The sequence below is a fragment of the Anser brachyrhynchus genome, assembly GCF_964034855.1.
Source record: "Anser brachyrhynchus genome assembly, chromosome: Z".
Lineage (NCBI taxonomy): Eukaryota > Metazoa > Chordata > Aves > Anseriformes > Anatidae > Anser > Anser brachyrhynchus.
Genome location: NC_137697.1, coordinates 17,678,369 through 17,696,907, shown reverse-complemented (window position 1 = coordinate 17,696,907; position 18,539 = coordinate 17,678,369). Strand labels below are relative to the sequence as shown.

Sequence of the window (18,539 nt, the reverse complement as noted above, 5' to 3'; positions counted from 1 at the left end):
AGGCCGACCCCCAGCTCCCCACACCTTCCTTTCAGGGAGTTGTAGAGAGCAATAAGGTCTCCCCTGAGCCTCCTCTTCCCCAGACTAAACAACCCCAGTGCCCTCAGCCGCTCCCCATAGGACTTGTGTTCCAGGCCCTTCACCAGCTTCGTAGCCCTTCTCTGGACATGCTCCAGGGCCTCGATGTCCTTCTTGTAGTGAGGGGCCCAAAGATGAACGCAGTACTCGAGCTGCGGCCTCACCAGAGCTTTGTACAGGGGGACAGTCACCTCCTGGTCCTGCTGGCTACACTGTTCCTGATACAAGCCAGGATGCCCTTGGCCTTCTTGGCCACCTGGGCACACTGCCTGCTCGTGTTCAGGCGAGCATCAATCAGCACCCCCAGATCCCTTTCCTCTGCAGAGCTTTCCAGCCACTCTGCCCCAAGCCTGTAGCGCTGCATGGGGTTGTTGTGGCCAAAGTGCAGGACCCAGCACTTGGCCATGTTGAACCTCATCCCATTGGCTCTGCCCATCCACCCATCTTGTCCAGGTCCCTCTGCAGGGACTTCCTACCCTCCCGCAGATCTACACTTCCCCCCAGCTTGGTGTCATCTGCAAACTTACTGACGGTGAACTCAATTCCCACATCCAAATCATCAATAAAGATGTTAACGAGGAGGGGGCCTACCACCGACCCCTGCGGAACACCACTGGTGACCAGTCGCCTGCTGGATTTCACTCTGTTCACCACTACTTTCTGGGCCCGACCTCAGTACACTGTAGAAAAATTTTTTTCCGCATTTTGTGTTCTAGTTGATAAAACAGACATAAAACTTACTTGTTTGAGAATTCTATTGTTACGAGGGCAAACATTCATAAAAATTAACATGGCCCTATATTTTCTACTAAAACAAAAATGGCAACAGTTTATTGATTTACTATCGTTAGCTGATGGGTTAGACTCAAAGGGTCACGGTAAATGGTGTTACATCAGGCTTACGGACAATCAATAGTGGGGTTCAGCAGGGCTCCACATTAGGGCCAGTTCTCTTTAATATTTATATAAATGATCTGGACACAGGACTTGAATGCATACTAAGTAAATTTGCAAATGATAATAAATTAGGAGGAGCTGTTGACTTCCTCAAGCGCAGAGAGGCTTCTCAGAGAGATCTTGACAAGTTAGAGGGCTGGGCAATCCCCAACCATATGTTTAACAAGAGCTGGATTCTCTATGTGGGACAGGGCAACCCTGGATATATGTACAGACTAGGGGACAAGTGGATGCAGGGCAGGCCCATGGAAATGGACCTAGGGACTCTCATTGACAGCAAGCTGAACATGCATCAACAGTGTGCCGTGGCAGTCAAAAGGGTGAACTGTATCCCAGGGTGCATAAACACAGCATTGCTAGCTGGTTGAGTGAAGGGATTGTCCCAATCTACACGCTGGTGTAGTGTCACCTCGAGTACTGCGTGCAGTTCTGGACACCACAATGTAACAAGGACCTAAAACTATTAAAGAACATCCAAAGGAGGAAAGCAAAGGTGGTGAAGGGTCTAGGGGGCAAGACGTATTAGGAGCAGCAAAGTCACTTGGTTTGGTCAGCCTAGAGAAGAGGATGTGGAGGGGAGGCCTCATGGCTGCCTGCAGCTTCCTCACAAGGGGAATGGAGGGGCAGGCGCTGAGCTCTGCTCTCTGGGGACAGTGACAAGACACAAGGGAATAGCATGAAGCTGCATCAAGGAAGGTTCAGGTTGGTTATTAGGAAAAGGTTCTTCATCGAGAGAGGGTGTTGGGCACTGGAATAGGATTCCCCAGGGAAGATGGCAGGCTCAGTGCCATGACCAAGTTCCAGAAGTATTGGACAATGCTCTCAGTCATCTGGCTTGATTTTTTGGTAGCCCTGTGTGGAGCCAGGAATTAGACTCAATGATCCTCAATGATTGGCTGGATTGTTGCACTCAGAGTTGTGGTCAACAGATGGATGTCCAGGTAGAGACCAGTGGCAAGTGGCATTCCTCAGGGACAGGTATAAGGACTGGTGCTATCCAACATCTTTGTTGGTGACTTTGGCAGTGGGATCGAGTGCACCCTCACGAAGTTTGCCAATGACACCAAGCTATGTGGTGCAGTCAATGCGCTGGAGGGAAGGGATGCCATCCAGAGAGATCTTGACAGGCTCAACAGTTGGCCTGCACAAACCTCATGCAGTTCAACAAGGCCAAGTGCAAGGTCCTGCATCTCGGTAAGGGCAATTCCAAGCACAAATAGAGGCTCGGCAGAGAATGAATTGAGAGCAACCCTGAGAAGAAGGACTTGGGCATGTTGCTTGCTGAGCTGTCAAGTCAATATGAGCTAGCAACGTATGCTTGCAGCCCAGAAAGTCAATAGTATCCTAGGCTGCATCAAAAGAAGCATGGCCAGTAGATCAAGTGAAGTGATTCTTCCCCTCTACTCTGCTCTTGTCAGTCCCCACCTAGAGTACTTCATCCAGGTATGTGGCTCCCAACATAAGAAGGACATGGACGAGTTGATGCTGAGTTCAGAGGAGGGCCACAAGGATGATGAAGGGGCTGGAGCACCTCTCTGTGAAGACATGCTGAGAGAGTTGGGGCTGTTCACCTTGAAGAAGAGAAAGTTTGAAGGAGACATTATAGCAGCCGTCCAGTACCTAAAGGGGGCTTACAAGAAAGCTGGGGAGGGACTCTTTGTCAGGGTGTGGAGTGATAGGACAAAGGGTAATCACTTTCAACTAAAAGAGGGCAGATATATTAGATATAAGGAGGAAATTCTTTACTGGGAGGGTGGTGAGGCTCTGGAACAGATTGACCACAGAAGCTGTGGATGCCCTATCCCTGGAAGTGCTCAAGGCCAGGCTGGATGGGGCTCTGTGCAACTTGGTCTAGCGGGTGGCATCCCTGCCCATGGCAGGGGGGAAGAGGGGCTGAAACTAGATGATCTTTAAGGCTGCTTCCAATCCAAACCATTCTATGATTCTAAGATCATCTACTCCATGTATAGTGAACTAATTACAATATATACTTAAAAAAAAATCAATTACCATAATGCTATTTCTGTAATAATGACATGCTATTTTAAAAGTCACTGCTACCACTTGCTGAATGTTTTCAGAAATAACGTATCAGATGCACTTGTTCTATGATAGAATTTAATGCAAGTGCATTCAGAAATAGTCTCTATTTACAATCAACTACTTCCAAATTAGATTTAATCATCTCTCAATTAATATTCAGATTTTAATTCCATCATGAAAAACCAACTGACTTATTCCCTTCTTTGACTCCTCTTTTTGTGTCCCATAGGGCCAGGCATGCATCTCCATACTGTGCATGTGAGAAAAAGAATGACAATAAACTCATTGTACCTTCAGTCAGACTCTCCATTATCTATCCATTTCCATTCTATCCTTCCAGTCACTTGAATTTCCTTATTCATTCTCTCACAATCCATCACAGTCTAATCCTACCACTCTTACAAATTCCTTCCTGCCTGGTCCTTGTATTCTTTTCACATCTTCAAACTCCTGTTTCTGTCTACCACATTCTTCTTGCCTATTACTACTAACATGCCTCTCTCCTTATTGTCCCCACTCACCCTCCTCTCGTGTTTTCTGAGAAGACAATGTCATTTCAGCTCAATAAGGAAGACAGAGCTGACATTTTTGCTTGAAGCATCTTCATTTGGAAGAACTACTTATATTAAAGGAAAATGGGGATCATTTCAGTTAGATCAGGTGATATCTGTAACATTATTTCCAGTGACACAGAATAGTGGCAACTAACCTTGTTCCTTAAAGCTTCAGAAATGTGAACAAACAAATGAAAAATCCTACTGAAACACTTGAGGAAAAATTTCAAATTCTGCAAAGTGCCTATGGAAAGGAAAAATCACATCCTATCCTCTAAAGTGAAATCCTGAATTTACCAGTTTATCCAGGCAGAATTCTTTAATTAGTGGCCTAACGGCACTGTATTAAATTTTTAAGGGAGGTAGCCAGGGTACTATATTTGAAGACCATTCATATCCAATATGTACATATTACTTAAATATAATATTATTAATCTACTGTATGCCATCTATGTTACAATGTGTTGTCATGTACTGTTGTACCAAAAACTTCTGTGTATTCTGAATCACACTAACTGAAATTAATGCAACGCATTCAGAAACAAGAAAAAGAGGAATGAGAGTCTAAACAGGACTCACCAGACTTACTTTCTAGATTGAGCTAAGCACCCCACATCTATTAACATATATTACATAATTATGCTTCACATTATGATTTTTAACAAGAACATTCCTGTTTGATAAAGAACGTTATAAGAGAATCAGTCAAGTAATGCAAAATACTACTCATTAGCTTGCTTATTGTGTTAGCAATAGCCATCAATACCAAAACCCTGTTCTATGACATCTTCTGTTTACTTATAGTTTTCTGAAATTTATAACAGAATAAAGATCAAAATATTTATAATGTAATTTTACAAAATGTTTAAACTTAGAAACTTTTAAAATTTCTAATTTCCATTTAACAGTGTAAGGACTCTCTGAAACAAAAGATGTACCAGTATTCTGCACTTATGTGCTCTAATTAGCTTATTCAAATTGTCTAAACAAACTAGGAAACTTGCTCATGATAAAACGTATGAAAATTGCAAAGCATATGAGTTATCTCAGATTCCGGAGTCTAAGATACTCAGACATATTTTCAGAATTCATACATGGTATAAACATATGTAGAGATCAAGTATTTTGAAGACTTACTGAAGAACTAAAAGCCCTCTAACTAGCTGAAAAATATACTAGAATTAAAGGACACTATAAGTATATACATAGCAGGTAATACAAACATAGTTACTCATATACAATTGCTATAGTGAGAAATGAATCCCCCAGATAGGATCACATGATAAAAAACAGCACAGCGATAAGCTGTGACACCAGAGAACTTAAAACTCTGATACGGAACAGATATCTGAATACTAAGAAATGTGTATGTATATGCATACATACACAAAACATTGCTAAATATGTTTTCCCTGGTTACATATGAATTTTTTATTTATATTTTTTATGACACTGTCTTCAAGGAGAACAAATCCGTAAAGAATTTTTCGTTACAAAAGACAAACTTACAAATTAACACGTAAAAAAATAGCATTCATTCAAGACAATGCTTAATTAAAAGAATCATTTACTTGTACTTTCAAGTTATTTGCAACATTCTCATTTTGAGAAGCTCACGTCATGAACTGAAAAGCGACAATTTGATTTTAACAAGCACAACAGGTTGCCAAACTAAGATTACATCTAACAATGTCTCCCAGTGCACCAGGCTCTTTCCTGCTCCTGCTGACCTTTCAACACGTGGTTCAGAGGCTACTGGATTAGAGCTGTTAACAAGTGACAGGTGCAGCCAATTAACCAAGCAATGACGTAACTGTGACTTCCAGTCTTAAGCATAACGCTTGTTCAGCAAATGACGCTTTTCCATCAATGAGCTCAGTATGGCTGCTTATCAGCCAAACTCAAGAAGAACTTCAAAAGCTCTGTGTTGCTGACATACTTCTCATTAAAGAATGATTTTACTGTGAAATTATCCAACTGTGACTATGGTATGCTTTGCTGTTCTCCAGCTTGGGAAGTTGTGAAACAATATGCATTAACCCTTTTACTGAGAGGATCACAAATTTTCAAGTACACAGTAAGAACTAATAAAAATTTACAAGAATTATATGTCAGTTTAAATTGATCAAAAAAAGATACAAGAAACCAAGTAGTTGCTGTATAGCCAGGTACTTATTTAACAGTGAGAATGAAAAAATATCTTAATATTACCATTTGGAATATGGTGTTCGATCAACTACATCTCCCTCCCATGGTGGTCCAAATCAGTTTGAGACACAGCTCAAAATTACATCAGTCAATAATCCTATCAACAGCCCTTTCCTAATACTAGTTAGCACATAACTTGCAGTGATTAGAAGTTTCCTGGTTTTGTCTATCTTGTTATAATTTGAGACAGAACATGTTGGAAAGAAGTAAAGATCTGCTTATCTGAGGATGTGCATCACTATCAAGTTGGCCCATCAAGATCACTACTGCTTCATCTTTTTAAAGTGCCTCTTTTGCAAGTCTGCATAGGCAAGATAATTGCATATTATTTTGCATCAATCTCCATATCTCATGTCTTCCTAGTGGATTAATATATGTTAAACTCTAACTTTGAGGTGGGTATATATTTTATTTTTCACACACACAAAAAAAGAATGCTGCCATACTGCACACTAGGTAGCAGTTACCAGATTTTCTGGACCACGAACAGCCCACCAAAGGTAAAGATGTGCTTGTAGCTTACAGTTATCTCTAAGGGTATATACATAAAGTACTTAGGAATATACTAAAAAAGTATGTAGTTCATTAAATTACCACTCATTTTAAGACCACATGGCAGTCAATAGACAACAACTTGGAACAACTCAGATATAATGCAGAGAGTGGTGCAATCAGTTCAGTAAAGGGGGATGCGTGGTGTTCTGGAATCTCCCCCAGAGTCACAGAAGCAGCAAGCTGCAGATAAGTACTCTTCTGAAGCCTGGACACAAACAAGAGGCTTACTACAAAATCCACCCCCTACTGATCACATGGACACAACTGGGGGCATGTCATGGTTTACTAGTCCAACCCAGTATTAGCAACTGTTGTTGTGAAGAACTGTAAGAAACCAGTAGCAGCTCACAAAACATCTTGTCAGACAATACATGTGTGAACACAACAGGCTGACAGGACTCATACGTAACAGCCATCTCCAGAGACAGATGAAGTCTGGAAAGAGTAAAGATTGCTTTAGTACGACAGAAACCAGAAAAAATAAAACTCTCACAACAACTTTTCTGTCCCAGGCCAGGTCTGTCATGCCGCCCTCCTTCTGTTTCAAGCACACAAACTTGGTGCAGAGACAGCTAACTTCATGGTTATCAACTCAGCTCCAACATGACCTGTCAGTCTACTAATGCAGTATCGCACATATTGAATCAAGGCTGGCTCCTGAAGAGACACTTGTGTACCTCGATATTATATTTACCAGTATCCTGAGAGAGTTCCTAGTGTTCTTTGTGAAGCAAATACATAGGTACCACTTTAGCTCAATACCTTTGAAACAGGTTCGTTTAACTGTTGTGTAATCTGTATCATTTGGTCTGTCAACATCAAAATACTGTGACTTGTTTATGCCTAAATAAAAATGGTATCAAAAATGAAAAAAAAAAGTCTTAATTTGGCCTCAGAGAGGTTATTGTAACAGGGTAAAAATATTTTTAAATAGAATAGTGATCATTAAATAACTGCTGTCCATTTATTTATGGCAACAGACAGGTAAAGTTATACTGGTGTGCATCTTCGACCAGATATAGAAAAAAATTTCTGAATTTTATTTTTATGTTAGGGATTAAAGTCTAAAATACAGAGAAGACTAACAACGTAGAAAATAAGTGATTTAATAGCTCTGTTCTCCAAGAAAGCCAGATATGATATGTGGAGTTGACACATTTTTACTGTCTTCTTTAGTTACCCCTCAGAAATGGAAAGCACAGCTACTAAAATTAAGCAGTACAAAAAAGCAACAGGATCAGGCAATTTGCATTCAAGATTTTTAGAAAAAAGAAGCTTAAAAATAGATTTCTGAATGCTGGTTGTGAATAACAAAAGAGAATGGGAATTATAGAGAAGTGAGGGAATAGAGGAGGGAGAAAATGACTGTAATGGCACATTAATATTTACAAATAGAAAATATATCTTAGATTATTATAATCCTGACACCAATAACCTGTTCTTAAGAAAAAGACAGCCATTAACATAGAACCACAAAATAAACGTAATTAATTTTACTAATTTTAACTTAGTAAAATTTTACTTTTACTATTTATGAACATAAGAAAAAGAACCATCTCATGCGAAAGAACAAAACAGAATGATTTCTGACCAAGTTTACACATGACAAAGAGTGGGGAGAAGTAAAATGCCTCAAAAGGAAAGGTTAATGCTCAATCTACTCAATTTATCAAACAAAGTTCAGGGGTGATTTGGTCACAATTTGCAAGCGAAGATGGATGTGCTAACAGAAGGCTAGCAACAAAAGTGGACAAGAGTCTAATGGCCACAAGATGAAGCAAGACAAAAGGCAGACTGAAAAAAGCCCTATTTTTTTTTCTTTAATGAGAACAGCAATTAACCAAATAAATTTTAGTGGGGTATCTTTCAACACTGAAAAGGTATATTTTTCCTCCAAAAGATAAGAGTGAGATAAAAGAATTTCACAGTCTTGTGTGCTCTGTTAGGTAAAATACTGGATTAAATAATCATAGCAGTCTTTTCTGTCTTATCCTCTGAAAGTCCAGGCTTTTTGGATGTTTTCCATTTTCATTAGATAAACAGCTTCTTCTCATTAGAAGCAGATATACCCTTATAAGGACTCAAGTTGCGTTTTCTTTATTCCTGCCGACACAAATTCTGTTCCGAATCTTGTTTAATACATCTTAGATCTTATTGCAGAACTAAACAATACAAGTGCTTTTGTTGGTAATTTTCATGAAATACATTTATTATAAAACATCTAAAATAGTTTCTCTTGCTTATAATTAACGTGAAACTCTACTGTGCTCTCCATACTTAAACTTACTTTAAAGTCAAGTGATCACAAGAAACAGAAATCAGTTTGTATACACTCTCTATGGAACACAAGCACTGAAACTCATTAAAGTTACAGTTGCTAAATAAAACAACACAGTGCTTTTTGTCAAAAACAATCCATTTTATTTACATAGCTTTGCCTTAATTATGTGCAAGGGATTCTGATCAAAAAGGGAGTATTTCAGTTTGTACATATTCTTGACTCTTGACCAATAAAAAGTCTGCCCAGCAATGAACCTCATAAGTTCATTCCCTAAAACATAGCTCCTAAAACTTATTGTAAAGCTTATTACCATGTTTAGTCAGTTTTACTGAATTTACTCAGTGAGCTAGTAAGACTATTAATTACAGAAATTATGACACTTGCAGCAAGAGGTTAGAGGATCTAGCTTTAAAGTGACCTGTTTTACTCCATTGTTCTCGAATAAAACTCCTGCATCTACAGGAATATACAAAAATTCAAGCTGCAGAAAATTATGCAGCCTACCACTCATTTCTAGCAAGTACTCTCTAGAGAAGAAACTGAGGGGAAAAAAAACCACCCAAACTCCAAATTCCTTACGAAAACATAATCACAACAGCAAAGATACATTCACAAAAAGAATATAAAGCCTAACATTGTTGACACTTTATTATGAAAATATTACAGACTAATTTTGCATAAAAATTGAGCAACTGATTTTTTTATGAGAGCTTTTGCAGAAATAGCATATATTTAACAATATGTTTGTGAAAATTCATCAACTAGTAGTAAGATACTAACAAAATACAGGCTGAAATTGCAGCTGCTACCATTTACCATAAAAATTGGGCTGTTTATGGGAGAAACTGTAGTATGCATTCATTGCTTTAACTTCCATAGAATCTGTTATATAATTTTGAATTAAAGCACAGCCATAGCCTTCTCATTTTGGAAGTTCACAACTGTGAGGAAACAGCACATTTATCACTGAATAAATCATAAAGAACAACTGAAAACCTTTTTCAAGTATGGATTTGTGAACTTCACTGCAGAATTTAGGCCAGGAATGCTAACCTATTAAACACAGTCCACCATGACCTCTTCAGCAATACCTGGAAGTGTTAAAGAAAGGATAAAGACTACAAGAACAGTGTAATGCTTACTGTCTGGTTTGCTTTTCTTTCTTTCATTCCTTTTTTTTTTTCTTTTTGGTAAATATTAACAATGGAGGTTAGATTCCTAATAGTAAAAATGCATATTTATATTTACAAAGCTTCTGCTTGGAAAAGTGAGGGTCAATATAGTATATTCTTGTCTTCAGTTCTAAAAAATACCAGCTTTTTTTTTGTGTTTAAATATAAGGATCAAGTTTTCTCCTAAGCTAGAATACTAAATGCCTTCAACAAAATTGTGAATTAGATTGGTAGAGACATCGAAGGAAGATTTATGAAGAATCACTTAACCTGAAGTAGCATTCCGGAAATCAAATCTCTACATTTCATGCAATATCCACCAGAAGTATGCAGGTACCAATGCAGCTAACTATTGATAATTAATATAAATTTATCTGTGAAAAAACATGAAAATGTCCTCTTAAAATATGAAAAACATAAAACTAAGGTAGACTGCTGGTACTTTTTGTAGATACAAATGCACTCACAAATACTAAACATACCTTTGTACAGAAATTATTGTACTTAATAACTGACACAATTTAACATAAAATTGTCAAAGTGACTTCGAAAAGCTGATGTATAACCCCCACTTCAATATTAAAAGATTCCTTTAATCAGAGTAAATATTCTGTGGTAGATTTCAACTATTATTTAACAACAGACTGCCAGCTGCAATCCCCCCCACCCATAAAAAGTAACGTAAATTCCTGTGAGGAACAGCCAACAAAGAAAATTGAAAATGAAATATTTACAAAGGAAAGAAGAATAAGTGATATTCAGTAGGCCCAACTGTTAAAGCAAAGTGATACTGGACTGAAAGCTGAGTAGAAGCCTACCAACAAAAGGGAAAGGAGCAAAAATTTTGTTGATTATAATTCAGCTAGTGGCAAAGAATCAGAAAGTGGTGTTGCTGAACATATGCAGCAGTAAATGAAATGTTCTCCTTTCCAGGTGTCTTGTTTTGGAAAGGCTATCTATGTATCTGTAGAAGAAGAATGCAGAAAAGGGGGTAAGTGCTTTCAGCAACGGATAACAAAGAGAAAAGATGCACAAGAAAAAGGTGACCGTCCTGCACTTCATTGCTTCCAGTGAAAGAAAGCTGAGCTCCCCTGTTAATCCAAGTGAAGAAAAAACAAAACTTTGAAAGAAGTTTACAACTGAATAACTCTGTTGATTTACATAGTAATTTATATCAAGCTCATCTCTAAATAACACTGAAATCCAGATTCAAATGCTCCTTATGCTTTGATTTGTAGAGAAAATTGGCTTAAAAAGGCAACAATTTCCTAAGATTCTCCATCGCACCCCACCTCCCCAAAAAAGGGAAAATTTATTATCCCACCTGACAACAAGTGACAAATGGACTTGCGTAAAACTCAGTGAAGATACGTACGCAAAAAATGATCAGTGTGTTAAGCATAACAAAACAGGATGCAGAAGCATATCAAATGTGCCAGTTTATTAACACAGCGTAGTAGCTACAACGGGCAGGTGGGAGGACCTGTGATACAGTAAACAGCTTAGTAGCAGTTATCATTACTGTCTGAAAGGTTCCTGAATAAAATCTGCCCAAATCACAGAGGTGATAATTTTATTTTGTTTTGCTATAACCAAACTACTCACTACTATTAACCGTTACATAAGGTTAACTATTACTATAAAAAATGTAACAACCTTTTGGGCAGTAACTGAATTTCATTTCTTTTTATTTATGCAACATTATATAGATTCCAAAACCAGAATCTGATAACGAAGGTGACTTGTTCTAAAGTATACTAAAAATATCTGCTACCTATTTTGCCTTCTAGTGAGGCATGTAAAATAGTAAAAATATTAAATAACATGACTTGACTCTCTAGAGACAAACAGCAGACGTGAAGAATAAAGAAAATCTTTTAACATACTGTAGTCATCCTTCACTGCAGTATAACTTTAAGATGTACTGATCATATTTACCAAAAAATGTATTCTGTATTAGAAACAAGACCCTCAAAATGTCTCTTCCCATGCTTCTCAACTCTGTTGAGACAAAGAAAGGAAATGGAGCATGAACATTTAGCAATTAAAAAGTACATAGCTATACCACTGTTAAATCCCTCTTGTTATGTTACAAAAAAAAAAAAAAAGGAAAAAGTCACATGTTCAGCTAAACAATTGAGAGCACTCCAGTGCTTTGAAATGATATCTTGCCCACGATATAGTGCTAACAATTCACTGTGTAATAAGGATTACACATTCTCACCTTCCATCATGCTAACTGCATTTTCACGGGTCATCTACGCATCCTTTTTTCCAGGTGACTAGACAAACGCACACACAAACTTCACCTAAAAATACACTGACTCTTGCCAAGTAGCAGCAGGATGAAATATACCACAGTAACAATCCAGTCTTTGTCCCAGGCTAACACTATACCTATTAACACGCTTTGATGCTTAGCCAAGAAAAATCTCAGTGCTGGGATTCTGGGTTTTGTGCCCAAACAATCTGGGTTTGTGTTTAATATAGTATAGACAGCTTTAAAGTTACTGCCAATCATTAACTCTACAAAGAGCATGTCTGGGATTATTTTTTTGTTAAAATGAATGTTATTACGGTAAAGAATACAGAAAAATCTATATTATTCTGAAAATAATAAATGAATCATGCTATCCTTAGCATTAAGTGTACGGTCTCCCTCAGAAAAATAAAGTATTTCTAAAACCAGTTATGAAGTAATCTTTCTTTCCTGTATGTCAGTCATGCATTACTGAAATATTCAATTTCTTCAACAAAACATAAAAATGCAAATGAAAAGGAATACACCAGATTCTTAAACTTACAGAAACCTTAAGGATTGATTTTTATCAAAGGAGAAGAAGATCATTCCTTCAATTATGTAGTGATAGGACAAGGAATAATGGCTTTAAACTAAAAAAGGGTAGATGTAGATTAGATGTAAGGAAGAAATTCTTTACTATGAGGGCAGTGAGGCACTGGCACAGGCTGCCCAGAGAAGCTGTGGACGCCCCATCCCTGGAAGTGCTCAAGGCCAGGCTGGATGGGGCTTTGGGCAACCTGGTCTCGTGGGAGGTGTCCCTGCCCATGGCAGGGGGATTGGAACGGGGTAATCTTTAAGGTCCCTTTCAAACCAAACAAGAGACTTTTCTGAAGTAATTAAAAAGAGGATCTCATCAGCAAAAAAGGAATTGATCAATGGTTTTAAATAGAATGGATAAAATTTAAACATGACAAATAAAGTGTGTGATAAGGATAATATAAAGAAAGCAACACCACAAGTAGCATTTCAGGTTCTAATCTCAGCAAGATGCAGTCCCTGATTCTTTCTTAACACTGATGCCTATATATTTATACTGTGAGCCTTGGGTATAAGGTCATGAATGCTTTCTAGAGCATTAAAACTTGCTTAAAACTCTCTAAACTTTGACAGCTGACTTCTGGCCCTGCCTCTGTAGCTGACTTTTCTGATGTTTCACCAGAACTGAATCAGAGACCATATTACAAGGAACTCCTTGAGTAACTGTAATGCTCTGATTGAGGAAAAAATGACAAGAACAAGTGGCCAAGGGAACAGGAAAGGAAGGCAGTAATCTCTTGAGACAGCCTCAGGAAAAAGAAACGTTACTGAGTCCCAAGGGTACGGATTTGCTCTGTCATTTTACCCAAAATATTCTTTCCTCTCCTTTATCCTTCATACCACATGATGATTGTCAAATTCCAGTCCAAAGGAATTTCAGTGGTTCTCAGGCTTATTTGTATGAACTTTTACTTACATGAGTATTTTCACTGGTATAATTTGAGTCACATAAGCATTTGCAGAACTGAGTAATTTCCGTATGACCGTGGATAAATGGCAATTTAGAAATTACCAATTTCAATCTATATTTCAAGGCTGCATATATTTCAATCTACATTGAATTTATCTGCCATGGTAAGCCACATAAGCCATACTAATCACACACTAATGTGCATACGTATCAAAACAAACATCAGGCACATAGACATCAAACATCAGACAAGTATGACTGTAAGGTATTACATAGCCTGCAGGTGAATCTGTATATGGTATCAATACAAAATTCCGATGCTGGTACTAGAACACAAGATTCAGAAACCATTTCCCCTTCCTTCAGACACTCCTGAAAATATACAGGACTAAACCTCTTTCCTCTTTTTCTCCTCTAAATTCTGAAGAGAATTTTTGTGCATATGATTTGCTAATTTAACATTAGCCGTAGTCAAGATCAAACAATACACCATAAAAATATCTATCATCCCTTTTCCAGGAATCTAACTTATAAAGACACCTTGACAAACAGACACCAAAACACTCTGCAGTTTATATATTGCAAATACTAGTTATGTGAAAGTTTCTATGTTTATATTTTTCAAGAGGCAGAAGCTTAAGACAGCCACTACATTAATCAGACACTCTCAACCATGGAACTGGAAAAGAACTGCGCTAATTTAAAAGAATACATCGAAATACATTTCCCTTTCAGATTCTTTCACTAACGTCATAATAACTTAGCATACACCAACACCACCCTTACTATTTTGTTATGCTAGGCACCAAATTTCTGTCAATATGTGTCTGTCCTTCTTTGCAATGCCGCAGCGTGGAAAGCAAAAAGGAAGTCTTCCCTTTTATAACAGGTGGTTCCACCTCACACATCTGCTTACCATAGCTGTGGTAATGTTCTCTCAGGTAACACAAGCTTACAGAATTCAGGATTCAAAACATTTCCACCTGCAAAGCCACAGTAGGCATGCATAAATCAGATCCAGTACAATATACTTTCAGTGTAAACTAGGTATTCTGTTGCATAATGTTTCATAGGCCATTATTTTAAGTCATTTCTGACATAATGTCTAAATTCTTCAAAGGTAGAGGTACCACCTAAAGCATGTCACGATTATGAGCTTGAGCTGAATTTGAGATCGTGTGGCAAGGACTGTATGTAGAAGAATCTACACTTATGAAGCAAAACAGGAAAATACGTTGATTTTGACATGTGGCAGCAGCTTTTTGTAATCTTCTGCTGTGAAGTCACTTAATAAATAATGGAGTAACTTACCTTACATATAATAAAAATATTTGTGTAGATACTATACACATAGCATTGAAATTATAATCTCCTATGTCCTTGCTGGATCTCCCACAGCCACGTTCACGTTTGAATTAGTTCCTTCTGAAGAATTTATATGACAAACAACAAAATCTGCTGTATTTAAGGCAAATGACTACCTAATGAAATTTTGTCAGGACACAGGTTAATTAAGATACACAACAACAGGGAAACTGAAATACTGCCATACTGGTTTGTTTTTCTGAAAGTGGAATCTTTACCACTATAAAGTTGTAAGCAACAAAAACAAAAGCCAACAACAAAACTAAACAACAACAACAACAAAGCACCAAAAGCCTAAAACCACACACCTTTACATCACTGTTGATTTTCCAAGTGGAAGATTCATCAGCATGCTTCATTTACATGGCGCTTTGCATCAAAGAAGTACTGCATCTCCAAAGAGCTTTTGAAATGACATCTCACACCAGGAGTGAAAGAGCAGAATATAGGAATCCAAATATATTAACTACTGATGAACAAACAGTAGAACACTCAGTACGCTTCCAAGTTTTTTAGTATAATAAAAGCCACTAAAGGTTAGGATTTAAGATAAACACTGATATTCTCCACTTGAGCAGGACTGCTAGTAGGGAGGATTTGATATTCCATGATACCTTGAGGCTCAGCATTGTATGAACTTCTGCATTTTTCCACAAATATCAGTTAGAATTTTATGGATTATTAAATAGGAGTTACATTCTACTCAACAAATAGTATGAGACAGTTCTGAAGAGCAAAATAAATCCCTTGGGTAGTCTGTAAATTCTGTTTTCCGGGTGACAATTTGAGACCTTTTCTGTTACCATATTATAGTACAAGTCAACATTAAAGGAGGTGAGACTGTAGTAGACAAAACATAACTTCTTTGATCTCTAACAGCAAAAAAATCATTATAAATGATTCTCCCATAACACTTTTCAGTCTCTTGCAAACCACATGAGGTTGTGGATGTAAGGATGGCCTCTCAGTATACAATATACAGAACTCTAAGAGGTGGAGCTGTGGGAATTTGCTAGTAAACTCTGGATAAGTACCCAGAAAAAATAAAAAAAAAAATAAAATTGTTTCCTGATTATATACTATACCTGACACGAGAACTTGGAGGGCAGGATAAAGAATGCTGGATTTCACACAGTGGAAGTTTTATGTTTACCATAGTTTTGCAGAAGTACAGCACACAATATATCTTAATACAAGGAAGCATAGAAGAGCAAATTACTAGTATTCAGAAGAAAAGTCACATATAGTTCTGTCATAAAATATAAATATATATATATATATATCTTTTACCCCCAAAAGCACGTAATACCTCTCCAGTTTCTGTCCTATTTGAAATGCAAGCTACACAAAACGCAATGAATTCGAATGAAAATTATTGTAACTCTACAGTTGCCATCTTGTTGCAGCATATTACACAAAATATATATCTTTGTCATATTTATTATGTAATCATCATTACCCAGTCTATTTTCAAACCAAGACAATGTATTTTAAAAATAGTCCTCTTTATCTAGCAAAGCAAAGATATAGTCTAATTTCATGCACCATTTACTATATTGGAAAAATGACTATGTATGTGATTAAATTATTATTTTTTTCATAAAATTAGAATTTCTCAATTTAATCTGTTAAGAGTTTAAAGTAGTTTTGGACATTTCTTTTAGAATGGAGCAGAAATCAGTCCACTGCAAAAACTTATAAAAAACAAACTGGTTTGCAAGTTTATGACTCTTGATTGCTCCCAGTTTTCAAAGAACATGCACACAGATGGAGCATAATAATCACAAAGTGAATGTCGTCTTTTAAGTATGTAATTAATGACTTTGAATAAAATAAAAATATTTACGACTAAACTTCCACTGTTGGATGAAAAACAAGTATTATTAACACTTATAAGTATGTAGAAACTCAAAACATTGAAGAACATGGAATTAAATTCAAAATACAGCCATCACAGTAACAACGACCTGAAGGTACAATAATGTATAAAAAAATGCAAGAACACAAGAGACTCTGCAAACATCAAGGCAATCTCATGCAATAATCTTTGCAGTAGTACAGTATTTCTTGCAACAGATTTTAATCTCAGCTTGTTCCCAAATGACAATATTTTTTTTTCTTTAAAACCTATCAGATGTTTTCCATTATTCTAAAATCTGTCACTTTATGTCTTAGGCACAGAAGACCTTTGGACCCAAAGTTAGGAGGTAGTATAAAAAGGCAATAGGTTTACCTGTATGATAACCAGCTGTAGGTATAGCTATTAGTTTCAATATGTATCCAAAAATGAAATGAAAACTAATAATTTTACATATGCTTAGCTCACCATTTAAATGAATTTTTTATCAATTTTATTGGCACTTTTTTGTTTGACTGGTACGGGATTAAACACACAAAACATACTCTTCTTGAATCAAGCTACAGTAAAATAATCCAACAAAAACGTTCCCACAGGAAAAGCATACTCATCAAAACCAAAAAGGTTTCAGAGGAGCATTAAATCAGAACTGATATGCTATCAGATACCTTCTTAGTAGAATTCATTGTGAGTTCCTGACTGGTTGCTAACCCCAGCTAATTTTAGAGTCAATTCAAATAACCCCTCTTGATTCCATGAAATCAGAAAAACTTGCTTCCCAGTGCCTTTAAAAAAAACAAAACCAAAACAAACAAACAAACAAAAAATTTAAAAAGTCGGCAATACAAAATAGGATGAAAGAACATCTTTATTGAATAAGAACTAGGTTACAGACTTATTGTTTAAAATAGTTGCCAATAGTTCCAAATCACTGGAAATGTATCTATTCATTCCAGGGAATTCCATACCAAATCCACAGCTACTGAATCATGCAAACTGTCACAGGACGGCAAATTATCCTATCAGGATTGCCTGTTAATCCGAACTTGTTAACATAGACTAAAACAAAAGCCTACAACAATTAATTGGAAAAATCAAGGAAGCAGGAACAAAATGCGAAACAAGTTCTTGAAGAACAGTGACTGAAAACAGTCTGGAAAGCCCTAGCAACATAAAAAATCTCAGTGGAATACTGGTAAGAGGGGCTGATGTGATCATTGTGTGAATAAACAGGGAGCAGAAGTGAGAAAAAGTTGTAGCTCTCTACATACAGCACCAGTACCACTAATAAGATTACTGACCAAAGCTCTTTAAAGAATGTTGAAAAATTGGAGAAAGAACAGAAAGGCCACAAAATGATCTGAAGACTGGCTGAAGAAAGCTGAAGTAGCTGAAGAAACAGAAAACATGGCACACTGTAGTGAACTTCAGAAAAAACAGCAAAGAAAAATCACTGGTTGCAAGCTGAACACAGGCAAGTTAAAGTTAAAAAATTGTATAAAATACTCTTAGGGGTAAGGTGCCTGGAACAGATTGCACTGTCCAACCAAATATGGGCCAAACTACACTATTGGTATCTACAAACTATGTCTGAATGCCTTCCTGTTCAGCTGTAGCCAAACAGTGAGCTCAATACAGGGGTAACTGGCAGTAAATTGCAGCACAGGATACATTGTTTATCTAATGGTCGCCCTTGGCTTAGGATGCTGTTAATACAAT

At 37.1% G+C, this 18,539-nt stretch overlaps 1 protein-coding gene across 5 annotated transcripts in view; it reads right to left on the bottom strand.

The window, feature by feature from the left end:
* The window catches only part of CWC27 (CWC27 spliceosome associated cyclophilin), a 130,711-nt gene that overhangs the window by 86,910 nt on the left and 25,262 nt on the right, over positions 1-18,539 (bottom strand). The gene's annotated exons all lie outside the window — the stretch shown is intronic.